The 24,206-nt window shown below is 36.2% G+C and overlaps 1 protein-coding gene across 48 annotated transcripts in view; it reads right to left on the reverse strand.

Annotated features, from left to right (window-relative positions):
- Positions 1 to 24,206, reverse strand: part of Zbtb20 (zinc finger and BTB domain containing 20) — an 865,938-nt gene that overhangs the window by 126,213 nt on the left and 715,519 nt on the right. For 2 of the 48 annotated variants that reach the window (XM_087208861.1, XM_004835686.4), the window contains exon 1: positions 1,897 to 22,690. The exons of the other annotated variants lie outside the window; for them this stretch is intronic. The gene's annotated coding sequence lies outside the window, so the exon portion shown is untranslated. Of the gene's footprint in view, positions 1 to 1,896; positions 22,691 to 24,206 lie in introns of those variants that run through there. 48 annotated transcript variants of the gene reach the window in all.

The following is a 24,206-nucleotide window of genomic DNA, read 5'->3' on the forward strand; positions in this document are numbered from 1 at the left end:
AGTTTTTCTTACAGTTGTCTTCCCCAGGGACTTAAATAATTATATTTTCAGTGAATGGATAGGTGGGTGGTGGGAGGTAAAAGAAAAGAAGGAAAGAGTTTTTAATTCTTGAAAAAACTGCTGTAGTTGTTTTCCACTTAGCAAAATAGTTATTTGCAGTTAAGAACTGTACATAATATATATTTAAAGATTTTTGTGGTGCTTGTGGATTTTCCCCCTTGCTCATTTTAGTGTCTATTCTGTACCTTAAAAAGATTTCCAAATGACAATCAAAATCTAAATGCTTTAAGAGAACTTTTAGAAAGAAAACACTTCCTTGGCTTTATAATTCAAGGATATTAATACAAAAACATAAATGTACAGCAGGTATAAAAGATAAAATTGTTTACTAGATTTTGCATATGCAGTTCACATCCTGATCTCTTTTTCCTTTTGTTGGAGCATTAATTTGAAAATGATAAGCATTCTGGAATGTTTGCTACAAACACAAATTCATAGTAAAAATATACATGCATCTGCAAAATATCAAATGGAGAATACAAAGCTCCGAGGCAATCAGAATTGTTGAAAAGCCTCTGTCTAGACTACCTTTTGCTTGAACTACTATCTCATAGGTGAGGTAAATAATCTCTCTGGGGTTTTGTCATTTATGTAATAGAAACAAAAATAAAATACAAATATCTGCTTCCTTACTGCCTTTTCTTAATAACCGACAAGTGGCAGGGCTGGTACCTTTTAAACAGATGGATGCAAAAACTTGTGAGATCGAATAAACTGATGTACCCCATCAGGTATTTTGGGAGCCCAAATTTCATAATTAACTTTTTACCCAAGTGGTAAAAGTGGAAGATGTTCTCACTACTAAATTGATTATTTGATAGGCTCTTGTTCTTTCCTCCACAAGATTTTGGAGATCCAGAAAAGGAAAAGACATGATAAGAGAAGATGCATCCTGAACAACTTTTATTGTGAGTAGGAAAAAAATGGCATAGAGTAAGCATAAGAACAGTTGATTTAAAGAGATTAAAAGAGGAGAAAAGAGCAACACATCCAACTTAATTAGTCTTTTTCCTTTTAATTTTTTCATGTATATATATTGGGGGGATAGGGAGAAAAGATAACTGAATTTCTTTTGAAAGTCTTTGTGTCTTTATAGAGGGAATGTTCTGTTCCTGTCTTTTTCTTTTTAAGCGAAAAAACTAATAAAATAGAAAAACATATATCAGACATTAAGCTCACTCCCCCCACCCCTTCCCTTTGTAAAGAACTCTTTGTTCTCTAGTGAAAATGCTGAAAAATCCCCGGGCAGCTACTCCCTGAAACAAGTGCAAAACACTTAGAGGCTTTTGGGCTGGCTAGGAGCCAGGAACCCTCCCGCTGTCTGGTTAGAAGAGGAAAAAAAGAAGAGGGAGAGAGGGGAAGAGGGATGGGGGGGCAGAGAGAGAGGAAGAGGAGAGAGAGAGGGGGAGAGAGAGAGAGAGAGAGAGAGAGAGAGAGAGAGAGAGAGAGAGAGAGAGAGAGAGAAATTGGAGCTTCCTTTAATAGACATAGGAAGCAGCGTTTTTTTTCTTTTTCTTTTCCTTTTTTTCAAAACTGGCGGTCAAGCGTTAAGTAACTCCCGTCTAAATCCACCTGCTAGAAATGAACTTGGGTAACCCCCCAGGGGTGCACAAAGACAGGAAAGACAGTAACATACTGCATACTCTTTCCCACCCCCCCAGTTGTACTGCTTCCATTCTTTCTGCTCCCATACACAAATGCCCACAGCTTCTCACGCCGCCCCTCTTACCCCCCAACAACAAACACAGCAAAATACATGCTCCCTCAGTCTCCTAAAAAAAAGGCTTTTCCATCTCGGTTGCGACACAGTGATAAGGGGTAGCGAACATCTCATACCTGGTGTGAATGCTAATCAGTCAGGAGTTCTCCTTTTCCCAAGACAGGGAACTGTTTCCTTCCAAATTTATTAGAACCTCCTCCACTGCCTCTTTGAAAAACCTTCTTTGTCACCCTCTCCCAAGTCCCGATACTTCTTTAAAAAAAAAATGGCTTCGGAGCTCCTTCTATTCTTGATATTGATTCTCTCTCTCTCCCCCCACCCCTCCTCCTCTCTCCTGTCTGTGTCTCTTCTGAGTGGTCTATTGATAAGTCCCTGGAGGCACTGGGTCAGCCTGCCCGTAGGAAACCAGACACAATGCACAAATCTCCGAGTGCCATTCTGCCATCAGCAAGCAGACCACGTTTAGGAGAGAGAGAGAGGAAAAAAAAAAACAGTAGAGCAAGAGACAGAGAGAGAGAGAGACCAACCAAGGGAGGGAGAGAGAGACTGAGAGAGAGGAAGAGAGGAGAGGGGAGAGAGAGTGAGAGAGAGAGAGAGAGAGAGAGAGAGAGGGGAGGCACGGAAGGAGAGAGAGAGTGTGTGAGAAAAAGACTGATTGGAACAGGAGGGAGAGAGAGAAAGGGAGAGGGAGAGAGAGAGAGAGAGAGAGAGCGTGCGAGAGGGAGAGCGACACTGCCAGTCAGGTTAATCATCCCTACTTTAATTAGCTGTTCGGCTTAGACATAAAACAATTGAATTTGAATGATCTGTCAGCAGGCTCGGCTGAACCAAAGGGGAAAAGCGAATATTACAAAAAGACTGTTGGTGTGTTCTGATAAGCAATACTGCTCGTACTGACAATTCCTCAAAGGGGGAACTATTAAAACTTACAACTAAACAAAAAGTGAGAATACGAATGGCACTAGATTGAGGTCTTTTTTTTAAATGGAGTTTTCTCCCCTAGTTTTATGAACCGTAGATATTTATGTGCAGGTGCCAGCATATTAGGGGTTTGCGTGTAATGTGTGAAAGTTTATTAATGATGGTCTAGGAATGTAGCAGACAGATGCTGCAGGGAACAAGACAGGTAGAGTCGGATGCTGAATCTAGATCCTGGAGGGAGATGAATGCTGGAAAAAGAGGTACCATGGCAAGAGATCAGCACAGACAGTAGTGGGCAGACAGGCAGACAGATTTTAGGCACGGTATGATCTTGTCTAAGAAGGCAAAAGTTCTGATGCAATAATAGGTGCAAAACAATCCATCCATCCTCCTCTCCAGGGTGCACTCCAAGGTCCAGTTAAAATGGATTAATCTTTGTGACAAACAGAGCTGGCAAAGCAGACTATGGCACACACTGAAGGCGATTTGTAGACCTAGAGAATTGAGCGCTGGAAAAAGCCTTAGAGAGCAATCTCTTCAAGTCCAAATTCAGCAGAGGAGGAAACTGAGGCCCGGAGACTCAGAGCAATAAATCACAAAGGCAATACCAGCATCAGCATTAGAACCCAAGGCTGCAGCAGCCCACAGGCTGTTTCACATAGCAGTTAGGATTCTTTAAAGATTCTGGCCCAACAGGTATGGAAATCACTCTTGCCTCCAGAGTAATAAGATTCCTCCCTCTATGTAGTTAGTGCATGGACCTCCATTTCTTTCAAAACGTCTAAATAGTAAAGTGGAAAAATTTTTTGGTTCATTTTGATTGCTAGGGATAAGGGATTTAAGCCCTTAATTTATTCTGAGAGAAAAGCAGAAAAATATAACGTTGTAGAGGTCCAGTCTCAGTAATGTCTAGCTTGTGCCACATTTCCAAAACTAACCAATGCCAGTGGATTGATCTACAAAGACCTCGCCCAGAGTTTACAATTCACTCTATGAACATCATCTGCTATATATCACCATGTAAGATGTGGACTTCTCACACAGCACATTTTTAAAATACAGTCACACTGTAGGTGAAATATAATTAAGTTTTTCAGTTTACAGTGTAGCTTTAAATCACCAAGTTTTTTCTACCTGAAGGATTAGCCATGGGCAACTTTTCTGATATATTTCAATTGAAAACAAGCTTCTAAAATAGAAAGGGGAAACTGTATTATCTACATATGAATTTGATGGTATCTTTTGGGGGACACATATGACTATATTCAGTCAGGAACTCCCTCTTGACAACAAATAACTGAAGGTGCTTTTTTTTTTTTTAAAAAAAAAAGGGAAAAGGTGCTCATAAAAAGAACAGGGTCATCAGATATTACTGGAGAGATTAAGTCTCTTGTCTTAATCAAGAATCTTGGTGTATATAAAACAAAAACTATCTGTCAGTCATGCTTCAGCAACTACACTGGTACTTACAGTGAAAGAAGAAAACTGAAAGAAATGTCAGGCACCTGGGAGCCTACTCAAAGGCAAGTAGTCTGGGGGAAGACATAGCCAAAGTAATTTAGTTTATTTGCACACCATTCTCTTTAACAATGGGGCGGTGAGATACCTAAAACACATGGTCCACACTCAGTGAATCTGGAGGTAGGAGAGACAAAGCAGTGATTTTGAAATCGGCAGATCCTTTTGGAGTAAACACACCTTTATAGCATTGTATAAATCATAGCCACTCCCAGAGCATTAGTTTTCCTTGTCTGTTAAAGGTGGTAACACTGGTCTCATAAAGTTGTTTTGAGTCTGACATGAGCTAATATGTGTAAACTACATGGCTAGTCATTACATGGTAGCTACTGAGAAAAGCATAACATGAGGGTGTATATAAACAACATTGTAAATTACGGATGTACTGAGTGTGTTATATTCAAAGCTTGCCAGTTCAAGATACAAAATCATACAGCAGAGTACGAGTCTAATGTACAGACTTCTATTAGAAAGGTTTGGCACCAGACATTATAAAGTTTAGAACCCTACATTTCTAGAAACTAAACTTATAGGATGCTACATCATCTGAAGGTTTTATCTGTTTCTAAATTTGAGAATATTTCCTGGCCTGTAAAAACAATGGTAGCTAATATACTACTGAACACTTGATTAGTATAAGCACTCTACTAAGTGTTTTACATTTTAAAATCACACAGTGTCACGACAACCATACGAATTGGGTACTCCCAATAACCCATTTCATGGAAAAGAAAAATGAGATATATAAAGGTTATAAGATTTACTCAGGATTACACAGCCAGCAAATGTGCAAGTGGAGGTAAAATGCAGGCAATCTGACACTAAGGCCTGTATCATGAGTCATAGCACTATATTAGCACATAGTAGGTTTTCATTAAATATGTGTCGAGTAAATGAAGAAATCAATAAAACCAGTATTTTGATTTCATTAGAAATAATACAAATCTGTGTGCAATCACTTGAGAGAAGCTTGTGCTTGGATTATATAATCTGTACCTCTTACTTTAAGTGCAGCCTTCCTCAGAAGCCAGGGAGAGCCACGTCTCTGAATGGTATTGGAAATGGATGAAGTGAAGTCTGCTGACCATGACTACTCAGGGCATTTAAATATCTGACAGCATTCTCAGCACTTCGAGTATAGCGTTAGCACATGGGTTATTAATTGGCTTAATTCCAGTTTGGATAATTACATCGTGTCTCTTTCATTTTTCCCCCGACTCTGCTATTCTTTACTTCCTGTCACACATGTGCTCTTTCAGAAAGCATAAAAACACACAGACATATAGTTATATTTAAGGTTTCTCCAGTCATTTAGAGTGTTTCTTTCTCCCTAAATGATCAGTGTGTAGTAGCCATGTAATGAATGAATGAATGGGCAAAAGAAAGTCCTTACAAAATAAGGATAACTAGTCAAAGCTAAGATTTTCGCTTGGCATTGAAGTAAACAGATTTTTAAACCATTTCTTTGGTGACAGGATTCCAATCATATATATTTTTTCTCATGTGTAGATATTTCAAGAGCTGATGAGCTGCTTATGATAAACTAATTTTCTACTACGATGCAGTTCCAGTATAGAAAATACCAATGAAAACAGATCTTTTAGAGTAGAAAATAAGACTGTGTCCTGAATTGTCATAGCATATTGAACTCCTGGGTTTTAAAATAGTTATTAATCCAGTTATTAGACCCTAAATTACTTGGTAGGTTTTTCATCTCCAAACATATTACTAGAATAATCTCCAAATTATAAAAGAAAAGGATAAAGGATTGTAATTTAATAAGCTTAGGAAAGTTTGCCAGTCATAAATTGACACAGCCCCTTTCCTTTTCCCAAAGAATTCTTGGTCTGTGAAATATTGTGTCTGCATGATATCAGAGAAATCCCCTCAGCGGCATACATTTTCGTCATGCACTCGTATAGGCTGATGCACCTATGGCACAGCATGGCTTACTAGTGTACATTTATACAAACAAGTCACAAAACATAGAGTATGGAAAACAAGCAAATAAAGGGTTAATTTATTTACTATGCATGAGAATTTCTAGACTTTTGCTTCCTCAGCTTTTAGTTCAAAATTCCATGCATACTCCACACAAAATATAAATGCCATAATTCAATGTATGCCGTAATTTGATTTACTTTCCAGCACCTTTTCTTGTTCAGCTCTCAAAGCTTTCCTTCCTATAAACTTCTGCCAAATTATTCTTTGTGGCCCTTTGTAAATTATCACTTAAAGATGGTGTTTGTGAGATGTAAATAAATGTTAAGATTGTAGAAAGATTTGTATCAAGCCTGTGCTACTGCCTTTTGAGAATCAATGGTCAAGTTCCATGTTCTTATCTGAAAACAAGCCAAAATAAATAAATTTTAAAAGCCCTTTCCCACTTCTTTGACCCTGGTAATAATAACAGCGGTCTTTCAGTGACCGTCCTCTAGTTTGTTATTCATTTCCTGAGACTAAGCCCTTTGAGGACATGGTCTGTCCATTGTACTTGGCATATTCAATTTGTTGTCTAGTATGACCCCTGCCCATGGGGGTGGATGACATCCCAGAAAAGCTGAAGGCCACAAATATTAATTCTCTTAGTTCTGTACATACTTTATTTCTCTCTATGCCTCAAATTTTCAATATGTAAAAAAGGGTATATATATTATCCAGGGTCTACTGATTTGATGCCTAAAGAAACACTACTGGGAGAGTATGTAAGAGTTAGCTAGCAAAACGCTTGTATTGGTTATCTTCATAGCCTTATTACTATTTTTACAGCAAGAAGTCATGGACAACACATTTTAAATTTAAAATTTCAGTGACTTTTGAATTCAAAAGGAAATAGACGAGATTTATCCTGAATATTAGAGATGATAAGTTCCAGTTTCAAATTCTCTTTGCAGAACAGCTTTGTAGATTTTATAGAACCAGAAGGTAGTTGGGAGATTCTCCAGTTTTTTCAGTTTACAGAGAAGTCAAGTGACAGAGATATTTCATCTGATGCCTAAGGTCTCATAACTAAGTAAAAGAGCTTGTACTAGAACTCAGTTCCTCTGTCCCTGGTTCCACACTCTTCTCAGGAATACTTTGTAAGACAGTTTGTATCCCCCCCCCCCCGGTGACCTTGGACACATTGGACTAAAAGATTCTGGTGCTAACAAGGGGGTACCATATTCTTTTTGTGTGTGTATGTGTGTGTACCAGGGATCGAACTCAGGACCTGGTGCTTGTGAGGCAGGTGGTGGCACCACTGAACTAAATCCCCAGCCTGGGATACCATATTCTTAATGTAAATAGACAAGCATACTCTAAAAGAACTGTGGTAGGCAGCATAAAGATGCCTCAAGATACATCGATGCCCTAATCCTGAGAACATGTGATATTACCTTAGATGGCAAAGGGGTCTTGTGAATACGATTGACTTAGCACTATTAAACTGGGGAGATTATCCTGGATTTCCTCAGTAGGAGGTAAATGTAATCACAAGAGTTCTTCTAAAAAGGAGGCAGGAGTATCAGAATCATTTGTAGATGTGCTGGCAGATACAAGAGATTGGAGTTATTTGAGGAAGGCGCCATGAGCCAAGGAGTGCAGGGCCTTCCAGAATAGAGAAAAGGAAAGGAAATGGATTTTTCCCCAGAGCTCTGAAAGGAACAAGCCCTGCCAATACCTTGACTTTATTACGGTGAAACTCATTCAAACTTCTGGCCTTAACCATAAGAGAATCACACTGAATAATTTTAAAGCACCAAGCTTGTTGTAATTTGTTACAACAGCCATAGGAAATACGACCATCAGCTATTTTGATCTGTTTATTATTTTTCAACACATGACATTTGTCCATGTCTAGTTTTATAGCACCTCTGCACTGGTGGGTTGGCAATCATATCCAAATTATTCTACAACAATAATTCTAGTTAGAAGCAACCTAAAGGTTTTAACTGCTCCATTCTTGAGTGCTAGAAGATCTGAACTCATTCAAAGGTGCTCTCTTGATAGACCCCCACCCCCTACATTTGCTCTGCCCTTTCCCAATAAAAGTCAGAAATGGAGAAGTAAGCAGCATAAAGCAACATCTGCAAAGAAACTTTCTTCTTAAAACTATATTGCCTTAATATGTAATTTCCAATTATTTCATACCTGCTGTAAGACAGTGATTCTAAAAGAACTCCTTGGATCATCAGCAGTAGTATTGTTTAAGACTCATTAGAAGTGTAAATTATTGGGTCTTCAGACTTACTGATTCAGAAATTTACAGGTAGATATCTGAGTGTCTGTATTTTCACAAGCCTGTTAGGTGATTCTAAAGCCCAGTGAAGAACCACTGTCATACAGCAAAAAACATGTTGGACTGTGAGTGAGATCATCTGCTAACTTGGGTAAATCACTGCTCTGACATCAGCCAGATATCATGTTCTTAGTAGGTTTGTTTCACCTATAAAATGAAAATAGTAATAATAATAATGACGATGATGATGATAGCTTCGTTAATGCAAAAGCCTAACATAGGACTTAAAAATTCAAGAATACATAAACACTTTATGACCCTAGGACTATTATTATGGAAGAAATATCCATTTGGATTGAAAGTCCAGAAACTAAGAGGCTCCAAATGCCTAATACTCAAGTCATACTGAAAGCTGAAAGTCTATAGATGTTTAAAGGATGTGATATTGAATGGAGTACCCACTGATATTAGTTCCTATAATAAAATGCTGAATTTCTTAATTCAAAACTCTTCTTCAAGTAGCAGAGCTTGGTGACAGCTTTGACTGTACTGCCAATGAAAGTCTGGGGCTTGTAGGATTTCAAACCACAATTCTTTATCAATTTCCAGTGACACCAAGCTTTTGGTAAAGTGGCTCAAGATTTTTCTCAGTTTCATATCACATTGTTAAATGAGTAAGAAGCTCCAGAAAGCCAGTTCAATGACTGATTATATTCACATAGTTGTCGATGGGAAAGGCATAAATCCTGGTGGGTAAGAAGGTTTGTTCAAATCAGTATTGAGGTCTTTTTAGATACTGAAGTCCATGCTCTTATTACTAGGTTGAAAAGCACTCTAATACAAGTAGATTAGATACAACCATTATTTTAATGGAAAATAATCACGATTTTATCCAGTGTCTTTTATCCAAATTCACAGTATTTACCAAGGGTTCTGTGTAAGTGGGGGAAAAACACCTCATAAAAGATAGAAACCATCTATTTCCGTCTTGCATGAAACTGTAGCACCTATCCTTTTTGGCCTGAGGGCTCTTATTTCCTCTGAAGTTTAAAGTCTACACATTACATTCTGGTGACTCCTCTGTGCCCTGCAGGACAGTTGTGGCATGGCCAAGATTCTGTTTGGGTTGCTGTTTCCACTGTGCCACTTATAACGTGTGCATCAGGAGAAGCAGCTGCATCCTTTAAGAACTCTGTGTCCTTAAGCAAGTCATCTGTTCTTTTAAATTTTATGGATTTTTCATTTGTAAAATGTGTATAACATGTGCTTTACTAATCTTATAAGTTGTTTTTATAAGGATCAAAATGGATGATATATCCAAAATGCTTTGTGAACTAAGATGTTTTCTTGGTGTTATTTGTTTTTATTATTTCTCTTTAGGAGGAAAGTAAAGGTATATATGGATATACTGGGCATTGTAGCTTAACACTTTTAGGGATGTAAATTATACACACTTCTATAGCTTTTTCTTAGCTTATATTAATATATTTGATAGGTTATAACTAAGGTGGTAACTAAGTCTCCATATGATCTCTACTTTGATCATGATTAATTACATTTTAAATAGATGCTGCTCTGGAAATTATTATGGGTCCATTTTGGCTAAATTGACTTTAACAAGATTCCCTAACTACAAAGAAATTTAGTATTACAAAATTGTAGAATGCATCCAAAGCTGGTATAGGGTTGGGGGAGAGGTAGGGTGTAAAAAAACTTCAAAGGCCATTTTTTGATTGCTTCACACCAAAGATCTACTTAGAAATGTCCACTAGTTCAACAAGTATTCTTGAAGAAAAATTTGAAGCAAAGCTACTTGGCATTCATTCAACATTTAAAAGAAAAGAAACATGGATTCTGCCACAAAGTAAATTATTATTGCTTGAAATGCGTAAGCTTTGTTTAAACAAACCTGTGAATTGAGTTCAGGTGAAGAGCTCACATGTTACTGCTACTTAGGTAGCTGTAAGTGTATGTGGTACCCACCCAGCCAGTGCTGTAAATGGAAGGAAAATTAACTCTGTGGTATATTTTATTATAAATCATTAAGGTATTTGTGTGAAGAATTTATTTGAATATATCATACTGCTATTAAAACCTAATTGGGTCTACAATTCCATCTTTTCTGCCGTGCACCCATAACTGGGAGGATCAGCCCTGACTTATACTTCTTTGAATTTCCCATTGCCTCCAATATAGTGGTTTATACATAGCATTTGCTTCCAAACTATCTGCTGTTTAATTGGATTCACTTTTTATTGGCTTTTCTTGGGGGCAATTAATGCACATAAAGTGTCCATAGATAAATGCATCATTATCACTAAGGTGAAAGTTGCAATTCTTAATTTTTTGTAAATTATGCATTGGGCCACTTATTTTTCCCATGTGACACTTAACCTGATTAATTATAGAAGTGAATGGAAAACATGATTCTCTTTTAAAAGGCTCACTCTGCATGCAACATTTTTAGGAATTTAGCTAATGTGTCAAGCACAGTCATTCTGTACAATGATGATGATGATGAAGCTCTATGTACTAGAATTTTGATGGAAAATAAAAAGTAAGCTGCCCATAAGATTACAAAAGCATAATTATACACTCTCCTATGAAAACACATTGCACATCCTTAAACTTAATGCAAATAAAATACATGTTCTTTTGTTCTAGTGGAATACAAATGATGAAGATTAAAAAATGAATAAATAAAGCACTAGGTAACCAAATCAATGTCTGTTCAATTCTGGTCAAGGAGGTGAAGTGAGGTTTCCCTTTGAGTCAGAGAATGTAGTGGATAAAAAGGCTGTGAATAGCTGGGGGGATTTCCCGAGGCCATTGCAGACCAGCTCACACTGTTAAGAGGCTCATTTTCATGAGACTTTTGGTTGCATTTGTAACACTCGCTCTAGGTCCCCCAGAGCATTAAGTGCCACATCACAGCACTATAAGAACAGGGCTACATGCAAGAAGGTACATTACAGGGTTCTTTTTCTTTCACATCTAAATATCTGGGAGTTTATAGATATGTTCATCACTATTTTTTGCTTTATTTTTCTGTCTCCCTTGAACCCCCACAATTTCTTTCAAATTAGACTAAATGGAAAGGACAATAAAAAGTAAATTTTTTTACCTAAAATAAATGACCAATTCTAAAATGTGTGGATTAATATAATTAATGATTTTCACAGTAAAAGACATTCTATTAAAAAAAACTTGATCAAACTGGTACGTTTGTTCTAGATTAAGGATTTAGCTACAGTTTGGTGAGTATTTGTTCTCTATTAGGCTTGGTACATATTAATTGGTACATATTTTAACATTTCTCTATTATGTTAAATTATTAATAATTTGAAATTAGTAGCTGGTACTGCCACTATTTTTCTGAATCAGTGCCAGTCGTTTCTCCTAAGTTTGTTCAGAACAAAGAGTCTAAAATCTAATTTGAAAAGAAAACAAATGTGAAGATCAGGACAAGGATAGGAATTAGCAAAAGAAGAGGTTGAGTCTTAGAATGAATACAGAGAACAGAAGCTCATTTAATGTTCAAAACAAAAGTAAAAGGTGTTTCCCTCTTTTGCAGATGAAGAAGCTGAGGCTCTGACAAGTGCAGTTACTTTCACGAGGTGCACAGTTAAGAGGCAGCACTGCTGTGCTTCATACTGACAGTGCTTGATCTCTTCTCTTTTACATTCTCCATCCCCAGACACTTAACATCTTTGGCTGGATTTTCTAGGAGTTTCTTTGGGATATGCCATTAGGTTTGTGAACAAAATAAGTATAAAAATAATTATAAATATATATATATATATGCATGTATGTTGAATCAGCTAAGCATATATGTAAACTTAGAATACATGATTATATACACATTTTCTATGTTCCATATATATATGCCATACACATATTTAACAGACAACACTTGTTAGCACTTACAATGTGCCAGATAAGTGAGTTCTTTACATTATTTACTTAGTCATTATGACATCTCTATAAGGTAGAAATTATTATAATTATTCATTTTTATGATGAGAAAAGTAAAGCACATCCCCACTAAGTGGCACAGCCCAAGATCCTTTACATTACTTGTCTTCTTTTGGGACTTTTCCTACTCGTTACCCCCTTGAGAGCATAAGTGATTTCTGACTTATTGTCTTTAAGATTCTGCTTCCTCTTAGAGATAAGAAGTAGACCTTAGAAGGAAGCAGAACTCAAACATTTGTCAGTCAGTGACTTTCTTGCTAGGGAACATAAAGACCCAATTTTGCAGAGAATTCCCAACTCCATAGAGAAGAAAGTCCACAAAGTAAGATATTATGGCCTGTAAAGTAAAGGAGTTACTTTGGGTGGTTGAACTTTCTGGAGCTCTCAAATGATAACACATGTACAACCATCAATATATAAATCCAACTTAATTCAAGGTATATTTAATGAACACCTGCTGGGAGCAAAGTACTCTGGTAGGACCTAAGCTCTAGAAAGTAGTTCCAAAGATAGGTAAGATGCCATAAACCTAATATTTGAAATATGACAGAAAATAAACTCTACATAACTAAAACACAACACACAGTAGGATGAATACCATAAAGGATTATTAACTATATTTTTTAGAGTTTAGTGAATTGAGAAAACCACTGGATGGTGGACACTAAAAGATGTCACTTGGAAAAGACGAGGTTTTAGATGGACTTTGGAATATGAGCAATTTCCAAATATTAGAAATTGGAGGCATAGGATTTAGGTAAGGGGTAGAAAATGAATAAAGAATGAGAATAGCAAAGCACAAGTATGTTTGGGAACAATTTGGTTAGCTTCCTGAACACTCAAAGGGTAGCAACAGAAGTTGGAGATGCCATGGGTAGAACATCCACTTGGAAATGCTTTAGTCTACTGTAGGAAAGTACTAGAGTCTACAGGCAGAATGAAATGCTCAGACTATCAAGATGATGTGAAAAAATTGCCTACAGATTTCAAGAATGCCATGAGGGAAAAAACAAAAGCACACTTTACATTTTATGGGTAGATGAAGGGAAAATGGACAGAAAAACAAGAAGGATCATCAGATAAATAGGAGTGTGATGAAAACAGAGGCTATGGAGATCAAAGGTGAAGAATGTTTCAAGAGTGGAAATCTATAGACAAGACAAGCAAGTAATAACAGCAAAGCTAGCACTGATAAGAGCTACAGTCTCCACTTTACTCTTCTCTAAAAGGACTACCTCTTATTGCTTCCTACTCTTTAGTTGAACTCATGCACACACAAAACTGCACGCATAAACAAACATTTTTTCCCCAGGAATAAGTGATTGTATTAGTAACTTTGAAGCAAATTATATTGAAGTTTTAAGAACAGTTAATGAAATCTAAACTTTGATTTTTTTAAAAGATAATTGACTTAAAAAATACACAGTTAACTAACTATTCCTTAATAGGAATTGAATTTATTAGAAAGTTATTCAACAAGTATTTTTCTGATCTCTTCTTATTTGCCAGACATTGTGCTAGGTGTAAGGGTCAGAAAAATTTCCATAATGTTTAGATCACTTGTACCTGGGAACTTTGCTTCCTACAATTGGCACAGAACTGATGCATTTGTGATGATGAGTTCCTATGTTTGTGTTAAGTGAATGCTATATGTAATTTTTCAGTTCTAAAATCTTTTTATAAGGTTTGGGTAATTTGTGAGTCATCAAAAGGTAGTTAGAAGAACAAACCAACTCAAGACTAACACAGGAAATGGTTCTCTCGCTTTGACAATTTGCAGTGCAGCACGTGGGCAAGCAATAGTAGCTTTCCAAAGTATATAAAACAACAATGGAAATCTTATTCTTTGATTGTATCCTCTACAGGATAAAAGCAAGAAGTATAACCAGCTTTAGACAGAGAGTTGAAAAATAGCTTCTGGATGTTTTCTAACTGTTGGGTAAGAATGGAATAAGGAAGCCATGCAGGAAACTTATGAAAGCTACCTTTGGGACTTATTTATTAATTTAAGGGTATATGAAATTGTACATGCATATATTTTTCTGATATTGTTCTACCACATTGGCTTTTTTTTTTACAGTTTTTATTTATTTATTTATTTTTTGTATTAAATTCTTTTATTGGTACATTGTAGGTATACAACACAATTACATTTCTCATTGGGAATTGTACCTTTATATAATGCATCTTGGTTCTTATTTTTTCCCCATTCCTAGCCCTCCCTTCACGCCCTCCACCCTTCCCTATTTACAAAGACTTTATTTCCATTTTTTTCATTTCTCATCATTTTTTCCTTTCCCTTCTTTCCTTTCCCCTGCCCTTCCCACTACCCCTACCCCTTTGGACCTTTTATTCCTATTTTGCATTATCGATTATTCATTCTAATCATTGGTACATTTTAGGTATACAATATAATGACATTCATCATTGGAAATTTGCACCTTTACATAGTCTCTCTTGGTTCTTATTTTTCAACCTTGCCCAGCCCTCCCTTCAACCCCTCCAGTCTGGACACATTAGCTTTTTTATACTAATATTTTCCTCCTAAAAATAGAAATCTTGCTGTATACATTGTTTTACAGCCTGCATTTGTTTAAGACACACATTTTTAAATCCTGCACACTATTTCATTCTATGGATGTATTTAAGCAATCTCCTGTTTGGGTTACATTCTGATTTTTATACTTTTCAATAATGTTTTTGTTAGTATAATTTAAAGTAGCCTTTGTAATGCTAGTATTTGTTGGAAAGAAACTTTTGTAAGCCTTAACACTTAATAATAGGAAAGCAAAGAAACTTAACAGAACTAACATAACCAATGAAAAAAATCAAATACTTCCAGGAGCCAAGGTGGTAGAGTAAATGATAAAGTGGGTGTGGCATGAAACATGGGACAACAGGGATGTTGTCAAACTGGAGAGAACATGGCTTGTCTAAAGGGAGCAGCTGCTACTCAGTTCCAATACTGGTGCCATGTGGGGATGCAGGTCTAATGTTGCCAGATCTCCAATTTTTTCAAGAGAAGCCAGAAAAATCTGGATTTCTTTGTGTGTAATCTCTTTGTCTTTAAAAGCTGGCTTAAACTATTTTAAAATACTGTAGTACAGACAAAAAATAGATTTAAAATATTCTACCAGCTATCTAGGTGCAGATCAGAGGTCACTAGTTTGTAGCCTTCAAATTAAAGGGAGACACAGTAGTTGGGAATATATTCCTAAACTGCGAGTTAACAAAGCACTTCAAGTTTTCCTAGTAACAAGGGATATGGAGAAACTGAACCTCATGCATGAATCTTAGAAAATGGGAAAATACTTCTCCTCATTTAACACCCCAAAAGAATTAACTAGAAAAGCCTTCTAAAATGTTTTGAAGTTTTCAAGGGAACATGTTTAATGATATAGATCTTTAACCCAGTGTACTGTATATTGACATCTAATGACAATTTCCCTTTATTTTCCATCTGAACAAATATTTCTCATTAGCATCCACCTGCACTACCTCCTTTCATAAAGAAGGTGGTATTTGGCCATGTTCTGGTTCTGATTCATGAGAAATCAGCCCAAGTGCAACATTTCTGTTCTTAACAGATTTTGGTTTTTAAATTTGTAGAACACAATGTTTCCCTGGGCTGAGTTCTAGCATGCCAAGTTTTGGCTGGCCACAGACTTTGACATCTGAGTGAAAAATCTTTCAACAATGGCATTTAAACTGAGGAATCAACAGACCTTTAATTATAACACTGCTTGTAATTCCCCCCCTCTCTTATCATGATGTTCAAATTGCCTCAAATCACTAACTGCATGGACAGCATGTTATTTCATTTGCCATTGGAAATATCATAATTTGGAAACTTGGTGGCTTGAGAATATGTATTAATTTTTGAAAAATCAGAATTACTTTATTCACCATAAATTAAAGAGGCATATGGAACGAAGGTCAAAATTACTGATTCATTAGAAACAAGAAACAAAAACCACTCAGCACATAATTTTACAACTTATCTAAAATACTCAAGATTTATTTAGATAGCAGCAATACTTCTACTTGGGAATTAGGCATTAAATATATCAAAACAAGAGTCTTTTTTTTAGTGAGGTTTCACTAAGTGTCTGTATTTCTCCATAAAATGTTAGAAGATCATTTCTTTTTTATTTTAATGACAAGCCTCAGTTACTGTATGTTTACCTTACATATTAACAAAAGATACTTTTATATTGGTGAAGTACATTAGGAATCTTTTGAAAGCTTTCCCTTTAGAAATCATTGAAAAAATAATTTATATTCAACCTGCCTATCTGTGTGTACTTACTGGATACATTGGGGTTAAAAAGGTAAATGTGGAAAATGCTTATATCCAGGTTCTATGGTAGTTGGATAGGTTTTTGTTTGTTTTTAAATTATAGAGCTCAGTTATATGTGGAAAGTGGGCATGATTTCAGTTCCTTTTTCATCTTGAAAATAAACTTGGTTCCAGATTTCCAGGAAATATACTTATTTAGAACAAATATCATGCCAGGTTTTTATACATGATTTCTAATCTTCATAAAATGTCTGCAAGATGGGTATCATTAACCTGTTACTGATAAGGAAATTAATACTAAAATAAATAGTTTGATCAAGGCAATTAAACTAGAGTTTGTCCCTAGATTTTATGCGGTAAACTTTGCATACAAACCAGATATGACTCCAAAGTCTCTGCTATCTTCTTTAGCAAGGAAAAACACCTTTCTGAAATGCAGACAACTTTTACCAGTGTCATTGATCCTGCTTTCTTAATTCAGTGAGTTATCAGAGAGATCATATTCTTACGATCTGACTCTGAAATTCATCTTTGACCAGCATATGGAATTCACATTCTAAGAATAGCTACAAGAACCATAAGCTTCTGATTTCCTGGGACAGACTGGTTTTTAAGACTTGTGTCTTTTTTTTTTTTTTTGGTACCAGGGATTGAACTCAGGTCCTTGTGCTTGCGCAGCAGGTGGAGAAATCACTGAGCTTAATCTCCGGCCAAGACTTGTGTCTTTTATCCCCACAAATACACTCATATTTATAAAATTATGTCCTAAGTCTTTGTTTATAAAATATGTAGCTTTGGTCATTATCTCCTTGGGTCTACAATGTAGCTGACAAAGTTCATGTTCAAGAAACTGAACTGATCAATACATGACTCTCAATAATTAGGTCCTCTGAGGTGGTAACAGTAGAGGGAATTTAAATCAAAGTTGTTGAGGGGAGTAGAGATAATAAATAGCAATGACACACACACACACACACACACACACGCACACAGATATAACTTTTTCACCCAAATAAAAGACCCAGTCAAAACATGGGCAAGAAAAAGTACAAATGACCAATAAATACATGAAGAAATGCTCAACATTACTGGCCATTACAGAAATGCAAATTAAAGCAATACTGAGATTTCATCATACCCCAAAAAGAATGGCTATCATCAAGAAATCAAATAGTAACAAGTATTTGTGAGGATATAAAAAAAAGGAAAAAGGAAAAAGGAACATTTCCCTATTTTTGGTGGGAACGAAAACTAATACAACCACTATGGAAATCAGTATACTGAGTCCTCAAAAACTAAAACTAGAAATTCCGTTTGACCCAGCTATTCCCCTTCTTGGTATCCTCCCAAAAGAATTAAAGATATCATATTAGAGTGACACATACATACCCATATTTACAGCAGCACAATTCATAATACATAAATCTTGGCAGCAGCTTATATGTTCATTAACAGATGAAAGGATAAAGAAAATGTGGTACTTAAATACAATGGAGTACCTCTTTGCCATAGAGAAAGATAAATTTGAGTCATCTCTTGGAAAATAGATGCACTTCAAGGCATAATGTTACTTGAAATAAAGCAGTCACACAAGCTTAAATATTGGATGGTTTTTCTTATATGAGAAATCCAAATTATAAATAAAGAACAAAGTAAAAAATAATAGGAAATAAAAAGATAGATCTTTCCCAAATGGGAAGGGGATCAAGAGATGGAGGAGGGGCTGGGGATGTAGCTCAGTGGTTCCACTGCCTACCTTGCTAGCGCAAGGACCTGAGTTCAATCCCCGGTACCAAAAAAAAAAAAAAAAAAAAAAATGAGATGGAGGAGAGGAAAGGAGGGAAAGGGGATGAAAAAAGGTACTAAGATGTGTTATGCACATGGACAAGCTCCATACAAGGAATGTAAACATTATGTACTGCAAATATTAACTAATAAAAATTTAAAAAAGAAAAAATATAAATAAAGTCTTGTGTGTTGGGGGACAGGAACAAAAAGGATGCACCTGATGGCCCTGCTCAAAAATACACTGTACCTCTCTTCACATGCCATTAAGTCGAGGGTGAATCAAAACCAGTTGTCTAACAAGAGATATTTTTTAAAATATAAATTTTTCCAAGATAGCTAAGTCTCATTCATACCTTGAAGTAAATTACCTTAATGAGGTTACTAGACCACTTAACAGAGTCTGATTAAAGTGAAGGAGCTGCAATACGACTTGGGAAAGGAAATGGGTAACTAACTGTGGAGGTAAAAAGTAGAAGGATGGGTTGATACAAATGAGAGTGAGAGAAGGATTTATCTAAGGGCAACTGAGAATGCCAAATATATTTCAGTGAAAAGACAGTTAAGGGGTAAATACAAGTAACATACTTGCGACATCATTACTGTAGTAATTTGGCAGTAGCCAGGGCACAATCAAAATCACTACAACTGGCTGCTAATTCCTGACTTCAGAACTGAGCACAGTTCCTATTACGGCTTGTATCTAGATGTCCCCCCAAAGCCTCATGTGGTCATAGGTGGGGCTTTTTTCAGAGCTAGCTGGAGCTAGAGTGTGTGATTCTTGGTGCAATGCTAGAAGTAAGGGTGTGATTGCTAGTTGCCTGAAGGGCGAGAAGACTGGGTACCATATAAGAGACAGAAAGAGGCTTGCTGCTAGTTCCTTGTAGTTTGTGGCTTGCTTTGCTACCTTCTGCCTGCCACAAACTGTTTCTCCTTGGCGATGCCTGTCTGCCATGCCATCCTGCCTTGGAGGCAGCTCATTATGGACTGAAGCCTTTACAAACTGCGTGCTAAATAAACCTTCACTCCCTTAACTTTGGGTGTCAGGCACTTTGTCTCAGCAACAAGAAAAGTAACTTAAGACAGTTCCCTCCTTCTTGTAGCTCCCTAGTAAATACTTCTTGAGCAAATGGGCTATCAAAATTCATTTGCAAGTTGGTAACATTCAGATTTTCCAGATTTTTACACTCTAGGATAATCCAGCCCAACTTGCCAAGTTCAGCAAACTGCATTCTCATTGGAAGGATGGGACAAGAGAATATAGAAAATAAAGAAAAAATTGATATGTAAGTCCTCTCCTTTTCTCATGTATGCCCAGTCCAGCATACTGTAGATTTGATGGGGCCTTCAGAATATATGTTTCCTGAATGCTAAAACAATGCTGTAATAATGAGAGCCATGTAAGTATTAAATTAGGAATGTAGGATAGAAACTGAACACAACAAACGGGGCATGTTAAAGGTTAGCCCATCAAAGAAACAGCTCATGTGCTCTTTTGGAATTCTATGCCCAACACTTTTTAAAAATTCTACTTAAGACCTGTGCTGGATTTTCACAGAGATTCTTTTGAAATGCTTAAAAAAACAGTGTGAGAGATAAAATCAAAAGCAGCACCAGGACCACACACATCTCAGCAAGAACAGCCAGAGAGAGCACTGAAATCAACTGCAGAGCACAGGCAAACTTGACCTGTGGGAACGTGAGTAGTTCCTGGGGATGGCTGGAAAAGAGCACTGTGCATATGTCTCACCCTCCCAGGCTTTCTTTTTCAACCCCCGCCCCATATCTCTCACACTTTATAATTTATCACAGAAGGTTTCTAAATTATAGCACTTTTCAAATAGACTTTAAATATACATCATCCTTCTAACCTAAAGGGGAAAGGGGGAGTATTTTGTTATAGATGAATGGAATTTGACAGTAAATTTGCATTTTGGATATGTTTTCTCACTTATGAGTTGTGAAAAATGCATAATTTGTGTAGATATTGATAAAACTTTAGAATGAAAGAGTTGGAATGAACCTAAGAGTTTATGTAACCCAGTGGTTTCCAACTCAGGCTGTAGAGCAGAATCACATAGGAAGGTTAAAAAAAATAGATTCCTGAACCTTGACCCTCTTCTCCTCCTTCCCCATGTTATTCAGACTCAATGTTGGTTTTGGCTGCTTGTTGCTAGTTATGGGGACCAGGGATCTTAATCAATTTCTTCCTTTATCTGATATGTGACTTGAGAACCAGAGAGGTAAGACTTCTCTAAGGTCACAGAGAACTACATTTATGTGAGGATAAATGTAGTACAGACTACAGACAATGTGAAATTGATCCTATTAACTATATTCCAAATTTCTTCATTATCTTAGAAAATATTTTACGTTTGTTTTGAGGAAGCAATGGTTCACTTATCTGCAAGCCACCTGTGTGACATTTCTTTCTGTTAAGAGTGGAAAGTTAAAAAAAAAAGAAGCCTGCAAGCACCCCGAACTCATATTAATTAGGACACCCATAAGTCCTTTAAGTCACTTTGATAAGTCTGCCTCTTGCCTCTTTGGCCAGTTAGATATAGATAACTCAAAAATCCTCGCCTCCATGCCAGGCCTTTCTAGGCACTGCAGTCTCATGTTTCCAAAAGCCCAGTGGGCTTCTCATGGTTACACAGTCAGCAGCTTCACTCAGTGTGTTCAAAATTAAGCTGGTGCCTTACCCTCCCAAGTCTGCTTCTGCTAGCTGCCCTCTGTTTCTGTTAATGGCTCCACCCAGGTTTAAAATCAAAGAGATTTCTTTGGTACCTTCCTCTTACTTGCTCCCTAAATATAATGTATTAATTCTCTTCTGCCATGTGCCATAAATCAGTTTGCTATCTCAGTTCAGTCCCTCTGCCCCTGTCCTAGTTAGGGCCTTCATTGCCTTCTACTTGGACTATTGTGTTAAGTTTCCTACCTAAGCTAAGCTTGCGTCCTCTGGTTTTTTCCCCACTCCAATCCATTTTACTCACTGTTGCCAGATTAATCTTCTGGAGATACAGCTCTGATTATGTTACTCTCCTACTGAAAACTCTGAACAGCTCCCCAGTGCCTATTGAATAAAGCCCACATTCCTTCACCTGGTAATCAAGTCCTTTCACTTTCTGGGCGCACTCTACTTTAACCACTTTATTTCCCACTACTCACCTTCAGACTCTATGCTCCAGTTAAACTCAACTTCTTTGCAGATTCATTAACCCTCAGTTCTTCTATCCTTTGCTCATGGTTTCAGAAATATATTTTTCTTTCATCTTTGTATGCTCACATCTTCCTTGCCTTTTAGGTCCAAATCCACTCTGGTGGTTAATCCTACTGTGAACTCCAAAACTACTTTTAATCTGTACTACTTTTATGGAATATAACAATGTTACTATGAATTCTAGCAAAGTAAGCACATGTCTCAGCTCTCCTGCTAGATTAAAACTTTTTTGGGGGGAGGGGCAGCATTTGGATCTTATTTGTCTGTGTATCCCCTCCAGTGCTGAGTATACAACTGTACTGTTTACAAGTTTTGTCAAGTGATGAGTTAATGCATGAACTTTATACACAACCTAAGCAGAACTGGTTGGTGATTTTCCTTGCCCAAAGCAGAGTAGAAGTAGAGCATCAGAAAAGAAATGAAGATCTTAGAGACTTGCACAACAAAAAGTAAAATGATAGCTAATGAAGATAAATAAGAACCCTAAAAATACATGAGTGTAAAAAATATTATAGCAGTTCAGGGGTAAATAAGCAAGGGAGCAAATAATTTAATAGAATAAGGACCAACTGGTTAATGTCACACGTAACAGCTTGGAGACTACAAAATAATATTCAAATATACAACATTATTTTTATAATTTCATATCCTCATCAGCATAATATAAATATAGTACAATATTAATCCAAATGATAACCCCAAATCATTAGAAAAGTTTAAATTATGTTAACTGTATTCTATGAAAACTAGGTATGTATATAAATTTAAGATGCAATACATCAAAACTTAAAATGAACAAAATAAGAAGTATCTATTGATAATTAAGAGGGGATAAACTCTACTATGTAGAAGATTCTATTACATAAACCCAACTTCCACAATGAAGTCAGGTAAATAAATTCTCTCTTTATATATGAAGACATCTATATATTTTTCTGAATATTAGGGAAACTAATTATTTCCTAAATAAAGTATACTCATACAATTTAGAAAATACAGGAAAGTAGTAATACAAAAATTTTAAATAGTATATTTTGACAATTTAGAATCTCATTTTTAGAAAATAGTTGTGACTGTATCATATGCATAATCATGTACATTGTCTTTCAATTTAATGTGCAGCAGAAACAGTCCATTCTATAAGATCTTCATAAACATTTTAATGTCTCAAAAATGTATGTAGTGGACATATACTACACTAAAGCTCTCCCTGGGAGATGGACTTCTTACAACATAAATATAACAAGATTTGCCAGGAGCTAATAATTTTTACAAAGCACAGCAAGGAACTCATGAGTTTTCCTATGATACTGTTTCTACTTCTGTATATATTTGCAATTAAATATTTTGTGTACAATGAATTTTGTTTATTTATAATTATTTTCCTAGGTTAGTTTAGGATTAGACTGTTTGGTTCAGGGTCTGACTCCCTCAGTACCTCCTTATCTATCTGTTGGGAACTGCTGATGTTTTCTCTGCTTCTACTCCCTCACCTGAAAAATGGGTATAATAAAGGTAACTTAGAGGACTGTTGTAAGGATTATATGAGATCAGGTGTATCAAGTGCCTATCACACTGCCTGATGTACAGTCAGTGTGCAATAAATGTCACTTTGAAAAAACAAACATTGATTGCATAATTAAATGTGGTTGTAAAGAAACATGACATATGTACTCAGAAACATGCCATAAATAACACTTAAGTATGCCTCATCTCCATCTCCAAAGTTACTACCAATGCTACAATATTTCTGACCCATTACCACCTTTAGGGAGCATTATCATAAGAGTTACTATTCTTATATGATAGCTAAAGAAACTGAAGCTTAAAGATGAATTAATAAACACGGTCTGAATCTCTAAGATTCATCTGTGAGCTACTAAAAATGGCTTTTGTACCTTGAGTTCTTTTGCATAGACTTCAGCCTGTCTAATTTTTATCTTTTAGAGGCAGATCTGTATTTTGGGCCAAACTTTGATCCAATTTTGAATGTTTAACTGGACCTTTATATGGATTTTTCCTTTCTTTCACTTTAATCAATATTATTTAAAAATTTTATTCTAGAAAATGATTTTAAAGGAGGTATTCCACAAATTAAGCTACCTGTCAAAAATGCATATCTCATGGCTCAAAAAATTAATATCTATCTTGGCTTTGAACAATTATTTATAGTTTGATTACCTTCATTATCAAACATGCACACACATACTTTACAAAATCTTGGAAGAAGTTCAGATTTATATATTAGAAGTAATCTGCAAGTGTGCGTGCAAATGTATATGTGTGAGAGTGAGACACAGCCTCTGAAAATCCATATTGGGAAGAAAGTTCTGAAATTCTGAAAAAGATAGTTTAATACAAACTTTATGAAAAATTAAGTCACAGGCTGCATTTTAAGAAAAACAAATGAGATGGTAAATTGAGTCTTTTATTGTGAAGCTGGTTAGGCTACTCCTGTGCAACATACTTTAGACCAAGGGAGTCAGGA

Source organism: Heterocephalus glaber, unplaced genomic scaffold, assembly GCF_053883595.1.
Source record: "Heterocephalus glaber isolate CG9 unplaced genomic scaffold, H.glaber_assembly_v1.0 deba00000122, whole genome shotgun sequence".
In the NCBI taxonomy this organism is placed as follows: domain Eukaryota; kingdom Metazoa; phylum Chordata; class Mammalia; order Rodentia; family Bathyergidae; genus Heterocephalus; species Heterocephalus glaber.